The sequence below is a fragment of the Protopterus annectens genome, chromosome 7.part0 (genome assembly GCF_019279795.1).
Source record: "Protopterus annectens isolate FY-2018-M chromosome 7.part0, PAN1.0, whole genome shotgun sequence".
NCBI lineage: Eukaryota > Metazoa > Chordata > Ceratodontiformes > Protopteridae > Protopterus > Protopterus annectens.
Window position 1 is genome coordinate 1,388,935,759 of NC_056739.1, and position 18,924 is coordinate 1,388,954,682.

At 34.7% G+C, this 18,924-nt stretch overlaps 1 protein-coding gene and 1 long non-coding RNA gene across 2 annotated transcripts in view; one reads left to right on the top strand and one right to left on the bottom strand.

The window, feature by feature from the left end:
- The window catches only part of FOXP1 (forkhead box P1), a 5,351,121-nt gene that overhangs the window by 2,141,185 nt on the left and 3,191,012 nt on the right, over window positions 1-18,924 (bottom strand). The gene's annotated exons all lie outside the window — the stretch shown is intronic.
- On the top strand, window positions 1,626-15,096 carry LOC122807056. Its single transcript, XR_006365582.1, has 2 exons — window positions 1,626-1,821; window positions 12,487-15,096. It is a non-coding gene; the product is annotated as an uncharacterized LOC122807056 (long non-coding RNA).

The window sequence follows — 18,924 nt, forward strand, 5'->3', positions numbered from 1 at the left end:
CAAGGTAGAGCTAGGGCAAATCCACTCCATCAACTAATGATGAACCTCATTACATGCAGAGAGTATTCATAATGAGGAAGCAGCCGCCCGCCATTCCATCTTTTAACATAACTCCCTAACATATGTGAACATTGTGGCTTCTCTTCTGACCATTCAGCTCAAATGCAACTTTACAGGTAGTGATTGAAGTCAAAAGTTACAACTGGCAGTAAAAAGTAGAAGATAAAAATAATACTCCTTCCCAAGTTGTCACACATCTAGCAAGTCACATAAAATTAGACTATATTATAATATGTACAATCATATGTCTGTCTAATATGCTGCACAAAGCCTACTACAACCTAACTATAACTATTCATTTTTGCATTTTTTTACTAAAACTCATATTTAATTGACAATTTTATTGTGTAAACACCTATTTTTATTCAGAATATTTAGCAGGCTAACCCATTTGGAAATATGTAAAAAGCTACAATTATCAATGTGAAAATAAATCTACATTACAGGCACTTTTATGCTTTCCATACAAAGTCTTAAAATATTATAAAGCTTATTTGTTCGGTAAACCTGAAATACTATATATATAATGATGTACATGCATACAACCAAGAAATGCACACTGTACAATCATGAATTAAAGCAATGTTATTATATTGTGAATGCAAGGAATGTAAATTGACAATACATGTTTAAGCATAAACAACAGACTTGTAATGGTACAGAAAGTAACAAAATGTAGGTGATGTGAAAAAAAAAACAAGCTCAATGCATCTTTATACTTCTCATCTGTAAAAGCTCTGTGTTTCTGACAGTATTACAGACATTATACATGAAGGGTTTGTTTGCATCACAGATACCAAACAGTGCCATTCATAAAATTAAAATGTTACCAAACAGGAGCTATACATGCAAATATTTTAAATTAAATATTTCCATATCCATTAGGAAATCAAATAAATAGCTGTGTAAGAATAATTTTAATACTATACTATTTTACCAGTGTAGTCATCCAAGGTTTAGAACTGTTGTAAGACTTAGTATTGCATGCATGCTAATAATGGAATTACAAACTGTCCTGCTCAAATGGACAAAACCTATTTTATATGATATAAAAAAACTGTAAAAGGTAAACAAGATACAAAACAGCACATACTATTACAACACAGAAAAAAACTTAGAAAGAGTTAAGACACGCTCATTTTCAACTGCCTCATCAATATTAGAAGAGAACTTGATCTGCAACATGTTCGAAAATGTCACATAAAACAACATTACAGAATGGCTAACGTTCTCTGTTTCCAGTATAAAATGAGAATCCAGTTTTCTAAACGTACCATCAAAAGCATACTTGAAAGATGCAGAATTGAGTGCAAAATTAAGAGAGTCCGACTGTACAAAGGCAGTATCAGCCTGAACTCTCAGCACATGGCAGTCTAATGCACAAAGAAAAGGATACTGCTGCATCTTTAGGGTTTTCCCATAGAGGATTACCCTACACTCCATAAAAGCTGCTGCAAATGAGACAGCCTTCCCGAGGTCTCAGAGGATGACTTTTTCCTCCTTTCAGGTCACCCAGTCATGCACTAGGAAGACAACCCTCCAAAATAACTTGTCCCTCCCCCGGAGTCCACAACCTACCTTTGTTCTGGCAATGCAGATAACTGACAAGCCTTGAGAACATGAGGAATCTGGAGCAGCCGTAAGGTTTCAGGCAAACCACAAGTTGACAAGAAGGAATAACAGAAGAGCCTTGAAAGAAACTCTGAACTAGCAGACACTTGGTAGCACCAAGAGAGTATTTACCGCACTGTTTTTAGAAGAGTGAGTACACCTCTGCTCTTCACATCTGTAAGTGGTGTCATTTCTTTTTAATTCATGGCTGGCATACCAAACAGACTGCACAAGCTCACTGTTTTTGGTAATGGAAGACGAAAAAGACAAAAATCAGTGTTTAATTACAATGGCTAAGTCGTTGGTGAGCAGTGTTATGAGTGACACAGGTTCCAGCCTAAATCAACATTCTTACCTTAATGTTTCTAGTAAAAGGTTCCAGAAAACATAACTCAGAAAAAAGCATGTGCAGCTGTTTCTCAGAGAATCAGTCAGTTTGTTTTAAGCCCATAAAAAAGTAACAGATAGCAGTGATTTAAATATCCAAAGAAATACAGCACAGTCTGAACAGCATGGTACAGAGCAGGTTTGTATATACATAGCCTGGTGCACAGAAAGAAAAGAAAGAAAGAGGGGAAAAAAAGAGTTCTTTAGGATTTATTTGACACTTATTTTCCGGGAAGCCTTTTGTGGAGTTGTGTCGTTTGTTTCTTATTGTCTGAGAAGCAGTTAGAAGCTTCTCCCTAAGGGGGCCCCTCAGCCCCTGGCTCGACTGCTTTGACAGGGAGGTAACCATATTAGGATGTGTATGGTAAAGTAAACAATAACATAGTTGCAATGAAATGGAAATTTTTTTTCAGCTAATGGTGTTGTGTCAGTCTTGTTTTCAAGCCTTTCCCACTGCAGTTTTTTTTTAACTAAAACAGGCTGTGTTTATGAAAACAGAACTCTACCAGCTCCCAAGACCTTTCACTACAAGATTCCTAAGAATGCTTTTAATGTTGAAAAAAGTAAAGCATGACATTCCAAGTGCAGAGCTGTCACTTTCAGTAGCTGAAAGGCTGATTATGGTGCTTGCTATACAATACTTTAATTAACTCACCTCTTTATACACACATCTAGACTGCTACCAATACCGGATGTGCAAATATTTAAATACATACACGCTAGACATTTGTGCTTGCTTAAAGTATACCTAGTAATCATAAAAGAGTTGCTCATAAGTAAATGCTGATATGGCCGGAAAAAAAAGTCCAACACTACAAGACAGCTGTGTTATGAAAGTGCAAGTACTTCTAAAATAGCATAAAAACTTGTCATTACCTGTATTTTGTTCAATTATTCTCATTAAAATAATCTACATTTTAATAAAAGGATCTTTTAATGCAGTCGTATCATCTGTAGACTGCTTTCCATGAAAGTTGTATAGTAATGTTGAGTGCCTGAAGGGGCGGTCTGTGGAGTCTAAACCATGTTTCCTACTAACAAAGAGTGAAATCTGATCTACTTGTCTAAATTAAGCAGTCACTTCCAAGGCTACAAATATAAACTGCTGTTGCTAAAATAACTTCTTCAGCCATCTGGCCCCTACAGACATCTTGCAATTTCAAAATCCCCTGCTGGCAAGTTTATAATGCATTAAGTTAAATTCACCTGCACATCTTACAGCTTAATAAAATAACAATTATATTAACGTGAACAGTCAACAGTCAATTTTAGAAGGCATGGATTCTAGCTCTTCAGTACTATAGAAACTTTTTTTTTTGTTTGACTGTTTTGAGTTATTGAGACTTCATTTCAGCTGGTATATGTCTACACTGCATTGGCAGAACAGTAAAAACAACAGATATACACATCAAAATCAATAAATCACACAAACCAGCAGTTCAAAAGTTCAAAGGCATGATGGTCAGTTTGCCACATCTTAGCACTCAACCAATAATAACTGTACTCCATCAGTCTTCTTTCAGTAGACAACTTCATGGCATCATTTTCATTAGACTGTCTCGCTGAAAATTGCTAGCTATTTATTTATACAGTATAATACATTTGCCATTTTATCTGCTAGTCAAAGCCTTAGGAAATGTATTAAAACAATACTTAATCTTTTATCCGGAAGTAAATAAACAGCCAAATTAAATACACAGTAATTCATTTTCTGCTGCATCTACATTCAGTCTACCTCAGTGCATAAGGCACCAGCAGTACAGAATAAAATGACTGGACAGACTCAGTTGAAGTACACAGAAAACAGATAATCCAAAATGGAAGGGTTATGACATTAACTGTTTCAAATCGTGCAATGTTTGCTATTGAGCTACCTCATTACTTTTTTTGTTTTGTTTTGCTTTTAAAGACTTGACAACTTCTTTCTATAACTTTTTAAACTGTGAGTACTGCATTAGTAAATGTCAAAAGAAAGCTGCAGCTTTGTGAATCAACAGTTATAAAGTATCATCATCATATATATATATATATATTTGCCCTTCCATATGTAAATGAGAATTCTACTTACATTTTATTTTTTAAAGTTATATTTAAGTAGTAAGACAACTTTAACAGCATAATAGTAGTATTTAAAACTAGCATACTTTTTTGCCAAATACAAGTTTCAATAATAAGAGGCCGGATGCAAAATTGAAGTTTAACAAAATCAGCAAATAAAATAACTGGTAAATTGCTTTTTTATGTGACACCCCCCCCCCCCCCCCCACTATAAATCTCAGTTGCAATCTGTTAACCGATGACCACACTCTTTATGTATTTAAGCCCAACTATTCACTATGTTTAAAGGCTTTGCATTCAGTTAGAAACAACTTGTGACAATGTGAACACTCCCATGAAACAGATAATTTATAAAAACATGCTGCTAAAAAGCCAGAGTTATTCTGTAATATTACTACTGTTTTCCAAACATGTGGTATAAAACAACCAGTGCCTCTATTTACTCACTAAAGAAATGTCCACCAAAGGAAGCCCAAGCTATTATTTAATGAATGAAGTCACTGTAACCTTATACTTAATTTTTAGTCTAACCAATGAAACATATTTATAATCCTACATCTGCAGTTAACGCCAAGTGAAATACAAACTGGGCTGCTACACTCTAACATGCTATGGCAAATGTACTTTTCTTTACTGCAAAGGTCATGACTTCACATAAGCAAAGAATCATGAGAGTTAGTAGACTCTGGTTTGTACAACCAACAAACGTGATATTTTTTTCATTTTTGATGCTGCAAGTCTCTCTTCCCAAACTATTTCTTGTGACTTAGAAACACTTCTAAACTACAAAAACATGTGGACACCTGCTATGTAATGAAGCCTTCTTAACCATATTACTACATGAACGTAAAGTTTATTAAGGGTAGTAGTACTAATTTAATACATAACTGCCAAAGAGTAACATCACAAAGCTGTATGGTTTTAGTATGCCATGCGCACTGAATTATGATCTCTGTAGTACAGTTAGGCAGAATTTTATATTGGGGCAGGATATAGTGAAGAAACTTCACTTGCCCTTAAAAGTCACATACATCTATAGCTGTAAAATACACATATATGTGTGTGTGTGTGTGTGTTTGTGTCTATATATATATATATATATATATATATACACACACACACACACACACACATCTATAGCTGTAAAATACATATATGTGTGTGTGTGTCTATACATACATATATATATATATATATATATATATATATACACACACACACACCTGTGAAGCACATATACATACATATATATATATATATATATATATATATATATATATATATATATATATATATATATATGGTAAAAAATAGCTGCTATATTTAGTGTCTCGATAATAGCAATAAAATTTGTTAGTTAAAAAATGGCAAGACACCTTGGCAGAGCAACTGTCACTATTCCAGTTTCAGTTCTTTACTTACAGTTAATGGAAAGCAAATTTGAAATAAGCGCCTCAGACAGTTGAAGGTAACCATCCAAATTGATAGCCAAAAACAAGTTTATGTTGAACAATAACTGTCTGTTAAGATAGCAGTTGTTAAAGTTTCACGTCTTCTGCAAACGGTTTGCTGTAAAATAATCGGCAAAACACACTGGCTGTTTAAATCCCAGTAAATTTTCTTGAATTAACAGGTCGGTCTTCACCTCACCAAACAGAAACTTGTTCCACAATAAAACAGCGCAATCCATTATATGTTGAAATTCGGTCTTCACCTCATTACAAGTTGAAACAGCTATCCAAAATACACTTTAGAAGAAACCACAACGATGTAGTCTTGTGAACACGAACACTTTATTGACAAAGAAACTGGCAAGCGCTTTCACCTTATAGGCTTCCTCAGGCCAAACTTATCACAGAGCTTTTAACATTTATATATATATATATATATATATATATATATATATATATATATATATATATACTTTAGATCTGTGTGACATCACTTCCCTTGTGCTTAACTCACATTCAAACATTTAAAGCAACACTAACTATATAAAAATGTATATAAAATACAAAGTATAAAATTGGTCGACTGTGATCAGTTCAACATATACTACTTAAAACCAGTTATATAAAATAAAAAATAAAAATATAAACATGAATGTCATGCTTTCATTCTAAGTTTAAACACCCACTCGTGCTAGGATTAATTATTTAAGATAACATCAAATAAGCGTTTTTTTTTTTAAATAGGAGCCTACTATTAAACTTATTCCAAGTAAAAATAACTGTGCTAAGCAAACTCAAGCATATAAAACCATTCAATATTAATGGATAGATGGCTAAAATACATCTCTAGGCATATCATGGCAGTACAAGCCCTGCGTTCTAAGTTGCATTTTAGAAAATATAAAGCTTGATAATTATCAGGACTAACATTAAAAACTTCAGTCGAACATGTATTAAATACCAAGATTCAAATAAAGGCACTTCAGTCAAACATATATTAAATACCCAAATTCAAGTGAAAACTCTTGATTGTGCTTCTAAAAAGAAAAACAAAAATAGTTTGCTGGAAATAGCTTATAAAGCAGTATCTAGATTCTAGGATATATTTCATGAATGAAATAATACAACTTCCATTAAAACTAAAATAGCAGCATCAATCGCTCTTATGTTAGATACACAAATTCAAATAGGAGCATACACGTGTGCTTCAAAACGTCTTACAAAAATCTGAAGACTAAATTGCAAACATGAACAGCTAATCCCTGTTAAACATGTGTTTTATGGTAAATAGTATAGATTCACTGGGTCAACATAAAATGAACCTGGTAACCTCAACTTCAGCATGATTAGAGCTAGTGCAAAGTATAAGGTGTGTCTGTTGTTGTTAGTGACAAGACGCAACTTCAAGATTACATTTTCCTTGTACTATATAATAGTAGGGCTCCTATTTGAATTTGTGTATCTAACATAAGAGCGATTGATGCTGCTATTTTAGTTTTAATGGAAGTTGTATTATTTCATTCATGAAATATATCCTAGAATCTAGATACTGCTTTATAAGCTATTTCCAGCGAACTATTTTTGTTTTTCTTTTTAGAAGCACAATCAAGTGTTTTCACTTGAATTTGGGTATCTAATATATGTTCGACTGAAGTGCCTTTATTTGAATCTGGGTATTTAATACATGTTCGACTGAAGTTTTTAATGTTAGTCCTGATAATTATCAAGCTTTACATTTTCTAAAATGCAACTTAGAGCGCAGGGCTTGTATTAATATGATATGCCTAGAGATGTATTTTAGCCATCTATCCATTAATACTGAATGGTTTTATATGCTTGAGTTTGCTTAGCACAGTTATTTTTACTTGGCATAAGTTTAATAGTAGGCTCCTATTTAAAAAAAAAAAAAAACGCTTATTTGATGTTATCTTAAATAATTAATCCTAGCACATGAGTGAGTGTTTAAACTTAGAATGAAAGTATGACATTCATGTTTACATTTTTATTTTTTATTTTATATAACTGGTTTTAAGTAGTATATGTTGAACTGATCACAGTCGGACCAATTTTATACTTTGTATTTTACATACATTTTTATATAGTTAGTGTTGCTTTAAATGTTTGAATGTGAGTTAAGCACAAGGGAAGTGATGTCACACAGATCCAAAGTATATATATATATATATATATATATATATATATATATATATATATATATATATATATATATATGTTAAAAGCTCTGTGAAAAGTCTGGCCTGAGGAAGCCTATAAGGTGAAAGCGCTTGCCAGTTTCTTTGTCAATAAAGTGTTCGTGTTCACAAGACTACATCGTTGTGGTTCCTTCTAAAGGGCATTTTGGATAGATGTTTCCACTTGTAATGAGGTGAAGACCGAATTTCAACATATAACAGATTGCGCTGTTTTATTGTGGAACAAGTTTCTGTTTGGTGAGGTGAAGACCGACCTGTTAATTCAAGAAAATTTACTGGGATTTAAACAGCCAGTGTGTTTTGCCGATTATTTTACAGCAAACCGTTTGCAGAAGACGTGAAACTTTAACAACTGCTATCTTAACAGACAGTTATTGCTCAACATAAACTTGTTTTTGGCTATCAATTTGGATGGTTACCTTCAACTATCTGAGGCGCTTATTTCAAATTTGCTTTCCATTAACTGTAAGTAAAGAACTGAAACTGAAATAGTGAAAGTTGCTCTGCCAAGGTGTCTTGCCATTTTTTAACTAACAAATATATATATATATGGGTCTAGGACTATTCACTGAAAGCACATTTCACTGAAAGTCAAATGACTGTGCACAAATCACTGAAAGCTCAATTCACTGAAAACACAATTCACTAAAACACATTTCACTGAAAGTTATATATGGCCTTTTCCCCACTGTAGTGCGACCCTGGAGTTAGTATATACAGTAAGGAGGGGGGGTGTGGGGTTTGGATATATATTATGTTCAGAAAATAGTAATTTATTGGAATTGCAAGTATCCATGTATATAGTTAACACTCCCTTTACTATATACACACACACACACACACACACACACACACACACATGCATACATAGAAATATCTCACCACTAAATTAGGCAGCTTACTTCACATATGCAAGTTACTATTTTCAAAACATGATTTTTACAATCTTTAAACATTTTAAAAAGCAGTAAGTCACAACGTTTGCCAAATGCTGTAGCAGTTATCCTAAAAGGCTCCTAAGCAAGAGCAGCAGCAGCATCATAAGGGAAAAAGGAACTGCTTAAGCTAGAATGTTTGCAAAGCACTTTTTTACAGTGCTTAAATCAAAATATTTTACAGCTGCCTACAGATAATGAATGCCTCACTCATAGCCCTGCTTCAGTTATAGCATTCCAAATGATGTAATGCATCTACTCAAAAGTAGCAGTTTATATCAACCAAAAGGCTACAATGCACATCATGAAGTGGCTGACAGTGTATCATGAAAAAAAGGTCTTCCTAACAGACACATGCAGTTCAGTTTCTGCAATTTCATACAGCTTTAAATAAAGGCTGTGGTACCTTTCAAGCAAGTTACTTGAGTTTGCAGATTTAGTACAGAGCTAAAATGTGACTTCATTCCAAAAGATAAGCCTCATTCTGAGTTAATACAAGCCTAATACATAATGTTATCTTTTCCTACAGTGGGCATCTCTGAACATAAATGAAGCATTCACTGCAGCTAGTTTGCTGATAAGATAATCACAGGTCTTCATCATAACAAGGTGTCAGGAGTCATGTTCTTTACAGATAAAAAGAGAATACAACTAAATTGGGAAATGCAGATCAGCACAGCAATTCTCCAAAAGTGGCAAACTGGTACCAAAGAGGTGTTCAAGGCAATGGGAAGTCCATTAAGTCCATTATTTTACTCATCTGACTAGTTTGTATAGTTTAAATGACAACAGTACCTAAAAAACTAAAAAAAAATGTTTTCATGACATTTTGAACTTTTCACTTCATCCATATAAATGGATTGTTTTAATTTGCTATACACTAAAATGGCATGAAGGGGCTGCCGTGTTCACATGACTGTTTTATAATCACGAATTTTACTGCCTTAATGTAATTTTATGGAACGTGCAAAATGCATGGGGTCCTACTTCACCAATGACATACAGTGAGATGGCAATCATTTCCTACTTTTTTGGTAAATTTTGTTTTTCTTTTGGCTTTTCCCAGTTAGGGGTCGCAACAGCGGAACTCCGGTCTGCTAATGATTGCCAGCAGATTTTTACGGTGCCGAGGTGCCAGCTTGACGCCCAACCTTCAACGAAGGCACGCCCATTCACGTATGTCTTTTGAACTCTACTCGACCGCGGGGAGGACATGCAGACTCCACACAGAAGGTGCTCCAGACGAGAATCGAACAGGAGAACCTCTTGCTGTGAGACGACAACGCTACCGCTGCACCACCGTGGCTTCCCCTGAAGAAATGTCATTGAAAAAGGTAAGTTGATGCTTTTGATACTGCCATCTACTTTTTTGGTAAATGACAGTATCAAAAGCATCAACCTACCTTTTTCAATGACATTTCTTCCTTCCTGTTTGTTAGCAGCCATCTCTTAACAACATTTAAGGTATAATAACTGAATATGTTAGACTGGAAATAGTAGATGAGTTAGCTCTTTTTTTAAACTGGAAATGTAGGTTCATGCTACAATTTTTATCTGAGCTATGAAGGCAGTCATTTACAACTAATATCAGCTGGGCTATCTACCATTTCACTCAACACATTTTTTTACTGGCCAACTGAAATTAGTGTCTCAGACCTCATACCACCCCCTGCTTAAAACTGATTTGCCTTAATCAAAGATCATTTATATAATGTAATTAATGCTGTGGTGTAGACCTGCAGGCTGATGTGTAATGAGACTTTAAAATCAAGTGCAGGGAGGAAGTCAACAGAGTAGTAATAGAAATCTTACTTTTTCTTTGCATGTGACACTCTTGTCAGATTATAAAGAAGGAAAAGCATTTTCTGATAAGAAAAACTTGACATGAGTGGAATTTCCTTTTCAGGTACATACAAAAGTTAAGCTTGAGACATCTGTTTTCATATTGTCTCAGAACTAATGCTTTAGACCATGCTAGCTGAGTTGAGTTGTGAAGCTGGTCAGTTGTTGGAGTGATACATACACACTGCGCTTAGTTTTAAGACTTGTACTGACTCTACAACAGGAATAAGTGATTTGGCTAAATCTTTTTTTTTCTTCAAGGTTGTATGTCTGAACTTTTCTACTTTTCTTGTATATATGATGGAATAGATGACTAGACAAATAAAGCAGATAACACAAGAATTCAAGGAGAAAAAGCCAAGCAGAAACCAGAAACAAACGAACACAGCAATTCTTGCATCACATTTTCTTTGCATGTGGCACTCTTGGTATTGCATTAAAGGAAGAAAATGCACAATCTGGTGAGAAAAAAAAATCAATTTTTAGGAGGGCTTCTTTGGACCTGGAAGTGGCTTTTCCAGCAAAATCAGACAGTTGAATTTTTGATGTATTTGTATTTAGTCTGCATTGTTTTACTGATTGATACTATTATCTTAAAACAATTCTTACTTAATCATCACATTTTAAATAATGGCATGAGCAGAAACACATTACTAGAAAAGAAAAAACATAGTCACAACTTTCTTTCACCCCAGTTTTACATAGATTGCACAGTTCCTGCCTTCCCTTTAATCTCACTCCTCTCTTTGACATTATTCTGCATGTATGGCTCCTATACATTAATTTCTATTTAATTTGATCCTTTCTTCTTCTTAAGATCCCAACTACAGTTCTCTCTGGTCCAGTATTTAATAGTTCAGTTACAGTCAGTTTACGTTTTGAGCATTATTTTTTTAGTAACTGCCTTTTTAGCAGTGAACAGCATTAAACTTAGTAAGGCTTTACTATGTCTAGCCAATACGGAACCTACATCTCAGCTTAAACAAATCATTTCCTTAGCTATAATCATTTGTTCCTCCAACCTTCTGACAAAATACTTTGTAGATTTTTTTTAAATATGCAACTCAATACATTCCCCAAAACATGTTTCCAATTAACCCTATCTTTCCCATCACACCGCCAGTATTTATTAATTACTCGAGGAAAAATTCTCTGAAGTCAGCTTTGGCATAAAAATACATAGACTAACACTTCCTAAACCTTTTGGACTTTGATGCATACTTGGAAGACATGCAGATATCCTCCCATTGTTCCTTTGAAAATTACCTTTCCATTCTCTTTTCTGAATATTTCCCAGCATTCCCTGATTAATTATTACAGTTATCATGCAGTACTTTATATGCCCTACTAATTAACCAATTTTAAACAGCAGCTTCTATTCTAATTGCAACTAAAAACTCTACCACAGCTTGTCTTTCACTATTCACTCCTTTATCCCTTCCTCTTTGCCTATACCCTGTTATCAATCCCTGGTAGAGAAGACAGTCTCTAAGCTGCAGTCCAAACTTCTGCTTAGCATCATCCCACTCTGTTACCTTTCTTTCAGTTATTAGCTCCCAATACCTTGGTTCCTTTGCTAATTTCCTCTAGTAAATTCCAGGCTTGCAATCATCCTTGTTGGTAAAATCTCCTGTCCTGGGTTGGCTTAGTTCTCAGAATACTTTCTGCTACTTTATGGCGGTTGTTATTCTGTTCATAATCCATTTTGCTTCCAACCTTTCAGTGAAATTCCTAATGTCCCCTTATCGATCATTCTCTTAAATTATTTCTTGTGTTAATACTATAGAAGACACTGCAGTTAAGGGTTCTGTGTCTGACAAACCTTTGCCATCTTTTGGTTTTGATGTTAGATGGAAAACCAGTTCAACAGCTATATGCCCTAGTACATGCAATTTACAAGGACATGTTTTTCCCTCTTTTCCATTACAGATAAAACAAGAAAGCATGAGGAACCACAGCCATTCACACAGCAGAGGTCGAACCGAAAGGAAATTGCAAACGGGAAAAGACAACAACCGATCCTTGAAGAAAATGTTTCCACAACAGGACATTGACTGATTTGGAATATTTCTTCTAGAATTTATTTTATCCATTGATGAGATATCAGTATTAGAGAAGAGGCTGTCCTTTATTCCAGCTCAGACAGTCGTACTGACACCATAATTGACTTGAAAATGTTTTTGCGCAATGTAAGCTTAAAACTCATGTTCATGGGCAATGATAATAGTTAAGAACAAAGTGTTTTAAAAAACCTAGTACCTTCATACCACCTATTCATCCTTTATTAGATGCATTTGGTAGTGACCACAACAGCAGATAAAGGCGGTCCAACAGTAATTATGAATAGGGAATATTGGTATGAATCCATGAAAACACTACACAATGAAACACAGACATATACTTTAATTGATTATGATACTATTAACATAATGAAAATTCATATTTTGGGTATGTTGGATGACTGTGTGGCTAATAAATTAATAACTACTGATTTATATTCTTATTTGAGAGTTGATGAGCACCTCATTACAATTATACAAGGTCTTCCTAAGATACATAAAGACCAAAACAGACCACCTTTTAGGCCAGCTGTTGCTGGCAGGAACTGGTGTACTGAACTATTATCGTTTTTTGTAGAGAAACATTTACGCCCTGTTGTTGATAAAAATATTTTTACCTTGAGGGACTCTAAACATTCTTACATTATTTGTTTCAGTTCAATAATGTTATTGGCATTGATATGCCTTATACATTCATGACCTTTGATGTCTAGTCACTGATCACCAAGATACCAAACCAACATGGCACTGAAACTCTGAAAATTATCTTGTAGAATTTAGTGATTATGACAACAAATGTATTTATTTGTTATGCCTATTTAAGGAGGTAATTCTAGAAAATAATGTATTTTGTTTGACAAATGTTACTTTCTACAGAATGATGGAGTGGGTGTGGGCACTTCAAGTGCCAATAACTACGCCAACATAGTTATGGCATGTTGGGAAGATCAAGCTATCATTAACTGTGAACGTTTTAAGGACATTGTTCTTTTTTATCGACGACCTGTTGATGACCTTTTCTTAATATGGAAAGGTGACACCGATGTATTAGACTTGCTTTTTGAACATCTTAATAATGTTACTACCTTTTTGAGATTCACTATGCAAAAGTCCCAATATGAAATACATTTTTTAGATGTAAATATTACTAGAATGTTAGAGGGGAATATAACAACAGGAATTTATAGGAAAGTCTGCCATAGAAATACATTCTTGCACAGATGTAGTAAGCATCGTGGGCATATTTTCCATGACATTGTAAAAGGACAAGAAATGGAAGTCTCTAGACTCCATGTTCATGATTATAACTTTAATGAGGAACTTTTTTTCATGAAAGAAACATTTTAAGAGAGAGGATATAGTTCTGAGGTCTGGAATATATTAGAAGAGGTCAAGCATTTAACAGAAAGCACCGCTAGACCTTATTTTTCTGATATGGGCATACCTATAAATGCCATTGATCAGCCAGGACAACTAAGAGTTTTACTGGTATGTCCTTACACTATAGTAGTAATTGCAGTGATACTGTTAAAATTATTAATAAACATTGGTCTGTGATAACTACTGATTCTTGGATCAAGGAAATAATAGGCGAGAAGACTATGTTTTGGTACAAAAATAAGAACTCTATTAAGAACATGATATGTTTTCTAAGAGATAATTATACATCTGACAGGATACCATTGAATTTAGCAGTGACACCATGTTATCTTGTAATTATTGCAGCCATATAATAACAACATCAGAATTTGTAAATCCTGATACTAAACAAATGTTTACGTTTAATGTTTCCACTAATTGTGGAACATTGTCACTTGGTTTACTTAGCAAGCTGCGTAATATGCAATGTGTTTTATTTTGGTAAATGTAATAGGTCTCTAAGAAGCCATATTAAAGAACATCTATATAATATTAGAACCTGTTTAAAAAGTAACGCGTTAGCTAAACATATTATGGACATTGCTAGCAACCATACATTTGGGTTTATGGTAGCTGACATAATTCAAGAGAACGATCAGAAAGGGGACATTAGGAATGTCACAGAAAGGTTGGAAGCAAAATGGATTATGAAGATGCAGTCACATAAAGGGAGGGGACTTCATGGTAGGATCACCTTCAAACCGTTTTTAAAGGCAAGAGGGTTGCGCTAATAGTAAATACAAATATATAATATAATATAATGTGAGAGGTTTAATGTTTATGTTTTATTTATTCTTTTCTCTTTTTTATTTATTTGCATTTATTATTTTTTATTTGTTTAATTATGTATGGTATAGTGAATTGAAAAGGAGATGGAATGAGACTAGATACATTACTGCACCTTTTCATCAATACTTGTTTGGGATTGGTTCATTGTTTGATACATTGTTTGAATAAAGTAGCTTTAGTTAGTTGTTAGTATTGGTCTGAAGAAGCACTAAGTGTATTGTGAAAGTGCTTACCGTTTTAACTTTACAATTAAATCTCTCTTTGAATTTTATGAGTTCTACAATCTTTTTACTGTTTAAACGCTGGACCGTATGTTGAGTTCACTCCTTGCTTGCATTTTGTTTGTTACATTTTTGAGTGAACCATTAATCTCTGGGCTCGCTGTACTTTTACTTGCTATATTTTAATATGCATATACTATCATCAATACATTTTTATGCCACTGGCAAAGGAACCAAGATATTGGGAGCAAATAACTACAAAGGGGAAAGGTAACAGAATCAGAAGAGGCTAAGAGGTCATTTGGACTGCAGGCTACAGGACTGCCTTTCCTATCAAGGGTTGATATCAAAGTACAGGCATGAGAAAGGGATAGAGGAATCCTAAGGGAAAGACCAGCTCTGGAAAAGTTACCATTGAGTCTAGAACAGAAGCTGCTGTTAAAAATGGGATAATTAGTAAGGCATATAAAATATTGCATGACAACTACAGGAATCAATAACAGCATGTTAGAAATGATTTGGAAGACAGACTGGATAAGCAATTTGCAAGTAAACAATTGGAGGACAAATCTTTGGTTCCCAAATATGCAACAAAGTCTGGAAGATTTAGGATTTTTGCTTGGGAGTATATGAAAAGGTATTTTTACCCTCACGCAGACTCTAAAGCATTTTTCTTCAGGTAGATGGCAAATGTTGGAGGTGTGACAGGGAAGAAAGTGATAACAGGGAACATATGTTTTGGGGGTGTAATGAGCTGATAGGTTCTAAAAATTCCCTACAGAGTACTGTGTCAAAAATATTGGGTGAGCAGATGGGTGTAGCTAAGGAAATGATTTTTCTGAGCTGGCTACAAGATCTGAATTGCCTAGACATAAGAATGCGCCTTGCTAAGTTTAATTCTGGTGGCTGCCGAAAAAGCAATTGCTAGAAAATGGAAATCAAATTTGAAATATTGAATGTTCTAACAGAAATAAAATAATTGGAAGTAGGATTTTTAGTAAAGGATAGGAGAAAATTACATAGAAAAAAAGGAAAATTGGGGGAACAATACATGCACAATAATGTTTTGAAGGAGGAATGAGATTTAAGGGAAGATAGGAATTGAGCAATTTATGTAATACTGGATTGGTGATAATTATACAAAAAGTATATGTGATTTATAATGTTTGTAACTTGGAATATGCACTGTTGATTGTCTGCTTTTATATAAATGTATGTTTGCCTATATCATAAGCGATAATTCTATAAAGGTATTAAATAAAAAAGGCACTTTTATGCCAACCCCCAAGCAGCCCAAGACTACAACATTATATTACTTACTTATCTTATTACAGTGTAAAGTCTGGACAAATTACATTTAAGAAGCATTCTCCCTCTTTAATATCACTAGTATTTATTTTATTTGCTTTTATTTTAAATGTTTTCTAGTGAAGAGCATTGATCTCCATGGATCTTTATCAGACTCTGCCCGGAAGCAGTGTCTGGTTAAGTGACTTCCTTAGAGTCACACAGCTGAGCAATGGCATAAATGGGAGTCAATGAAAGTTTTTAGTAATACTATACTGAACTGGTGTGTTACTATTATATAGGGATTTATGATGTAATATGCTCGGTTCTGAAGCATCTAAACATAATTAATAAATAAATTAAATACATATGTTTAGATAGTGCTGCTCTTTAATCAATCTCAAATTAGTTCTAACACACCTTTATGATTTACAAATCAATAAAAGTTAAACTAGAACAGAAAAAAAACAATGATGAAGACAATGCTCATGTACGGTTATGATTTATAACACTTCTGATTAGTCTGCTTACAACTCAGACAGAGATAGTCTTTAGATGTAAGGTATCGATGACAGTACACAAACTGACTTAAGTCCAGGATTCAGAAAGGTTACCACCAGTGATAATCCCATTTTACCTCTGGCGGTAACAATTTCTGATTCACAGACAGTCCTACAGCAGTGCTTACCTCGAAGAGATGCAGCCCTACTAAATATTTCTCATCAGACGAGACCATCAACATTTTAGAGTGAACATTAAATGAACTTTGAAAACTGATCCCCCTACACCCACATCATTGAATAATAAACACACGTAAACACACATGTACACTCACAAATTTAGTTTACAAAGCAAGAATCACACAGGTGGCCTACAGCAAATGCTAATAAGAGATTTCAAGGGAGAAGCATATGCTAATTATTCATGTGCACCTCCCCTACCAATGCTTGCAGTAAGGGCTTTATTTGGCTGACTAAGTCACAGAACTGCTCAGCTGTGTAAATCTTGACCACCAGCACCAGAAACTCAACCAAAAGCCATTATTTTCAATGAGCACATCTGAAGTGCCAAATTTAGTGGATAAGTAGTGTTGGTGTGCATGTGTGTGTGTGTGTGTGTGTGTGAATGTGTAAGTATGGGTAGAGGTAAAGGTATGAGTGATGTCAGGCGAGTGTGTGCATGACCAGGTGCATGTGTGCATACCTGGATGACTGCAGTAAGGAGGTTAATCAAGAGATAGGTAAAGTAGGTGCCTGTGCATGAGACATTGTGTTTGAGTGCGAACAAGCAAGGAGAGGTGTTTGATAAGCAGACAGACAGTGTGTATATGAGGGTGGGGGCTGCCATACCTTTTAATTCCCCATAGACTAAAAAGCAGTGGATGTAATGGGGGGACACTAGACAGCTGAGAAACTTTTTTTCATTTTAATCACCAGAAAAATGTCAGAACACAAAAGACATATGAGGGGGAATTAGACACCAGGGATTATTTATACATATTACTCTAATAAACCACTTAAAAGGTTAACAGATCAACAACTCCTGAATCCAGATCCATTTACTGAACAATATGTAAAGATCTTTAGTGTCTGACATTACTGAATGTAAGAGCCCTTGGCATACAAGGGCCATGCTCAAGACTTCTGGACAAAGCCTGGGGGAGAGCACCAGATAACAGCAGAATCTCTCTATAAATATTACTCTAATCTGCTTAAAAGGTTATTAGAACAGGTTGCATCACAGTGCATTGTATGAATAAGAATGAAACTCTGGCATTCTTGACTGATTGTAATCATGCTCAAGTTATGAGATAGAAAAAAGGGGCAACATCAGAGATATTCTGAAAATTTAGGGAGAGGTAAGAGGTATGACAACATTCCATGTATGTGTGTTGGAGGTGAATGAGGGAGGGTGCTTCTTCTAACATGAAGCATCAACCATCAGTTGTGATTACTGTAAAGGAAGCAGAAAAGGAAACGTTAACACCTGCAGTAATCACTAAGAGATTCATATAAATAAGCCAATAATGAAATATTTTCTCATTGCAGCTAGTGTGTCTCTAAATCTGAATCTCGGGTTTCTGTGATCATGCTATCAGGTTCATTTAGCAGCACTTCCATTTTTTCTTACATGTACTCCTTTGAAAGAATTCACCATACTAGGAAACCTACTTACCTAGCCCACGCGCCATGTATCAGTGCAAGAACTAAACAGTAGTCATACAGCTCCAACCATGTCACATTAAGAGTTACAACATACTAACAAGAAACATTAATGGGTGTGGTTTGACTGTTTTATCCTATTTCTTGTCTACAGTCAGCTATGAAATGGTTTCCTCCACTTTTCATGAAGGAGTCAATACCATAACAGTCACTCCTGCACAAATACCTCCTCTCCCCAGTAAAAAAAACAGCTGTATTGGTGAGCTCATTAATCTCATTTCATTGCTGGCCTTCAGATGACCAAATCCATTTTCAAACATGCACTGCTGATACTGGCAAGCATAAATCCAGCTATGTACTGATGCATACAGTCTGAAGTCTACTGATGACAGACAAACACTACATTGCTTGCCATCAATACACCATACA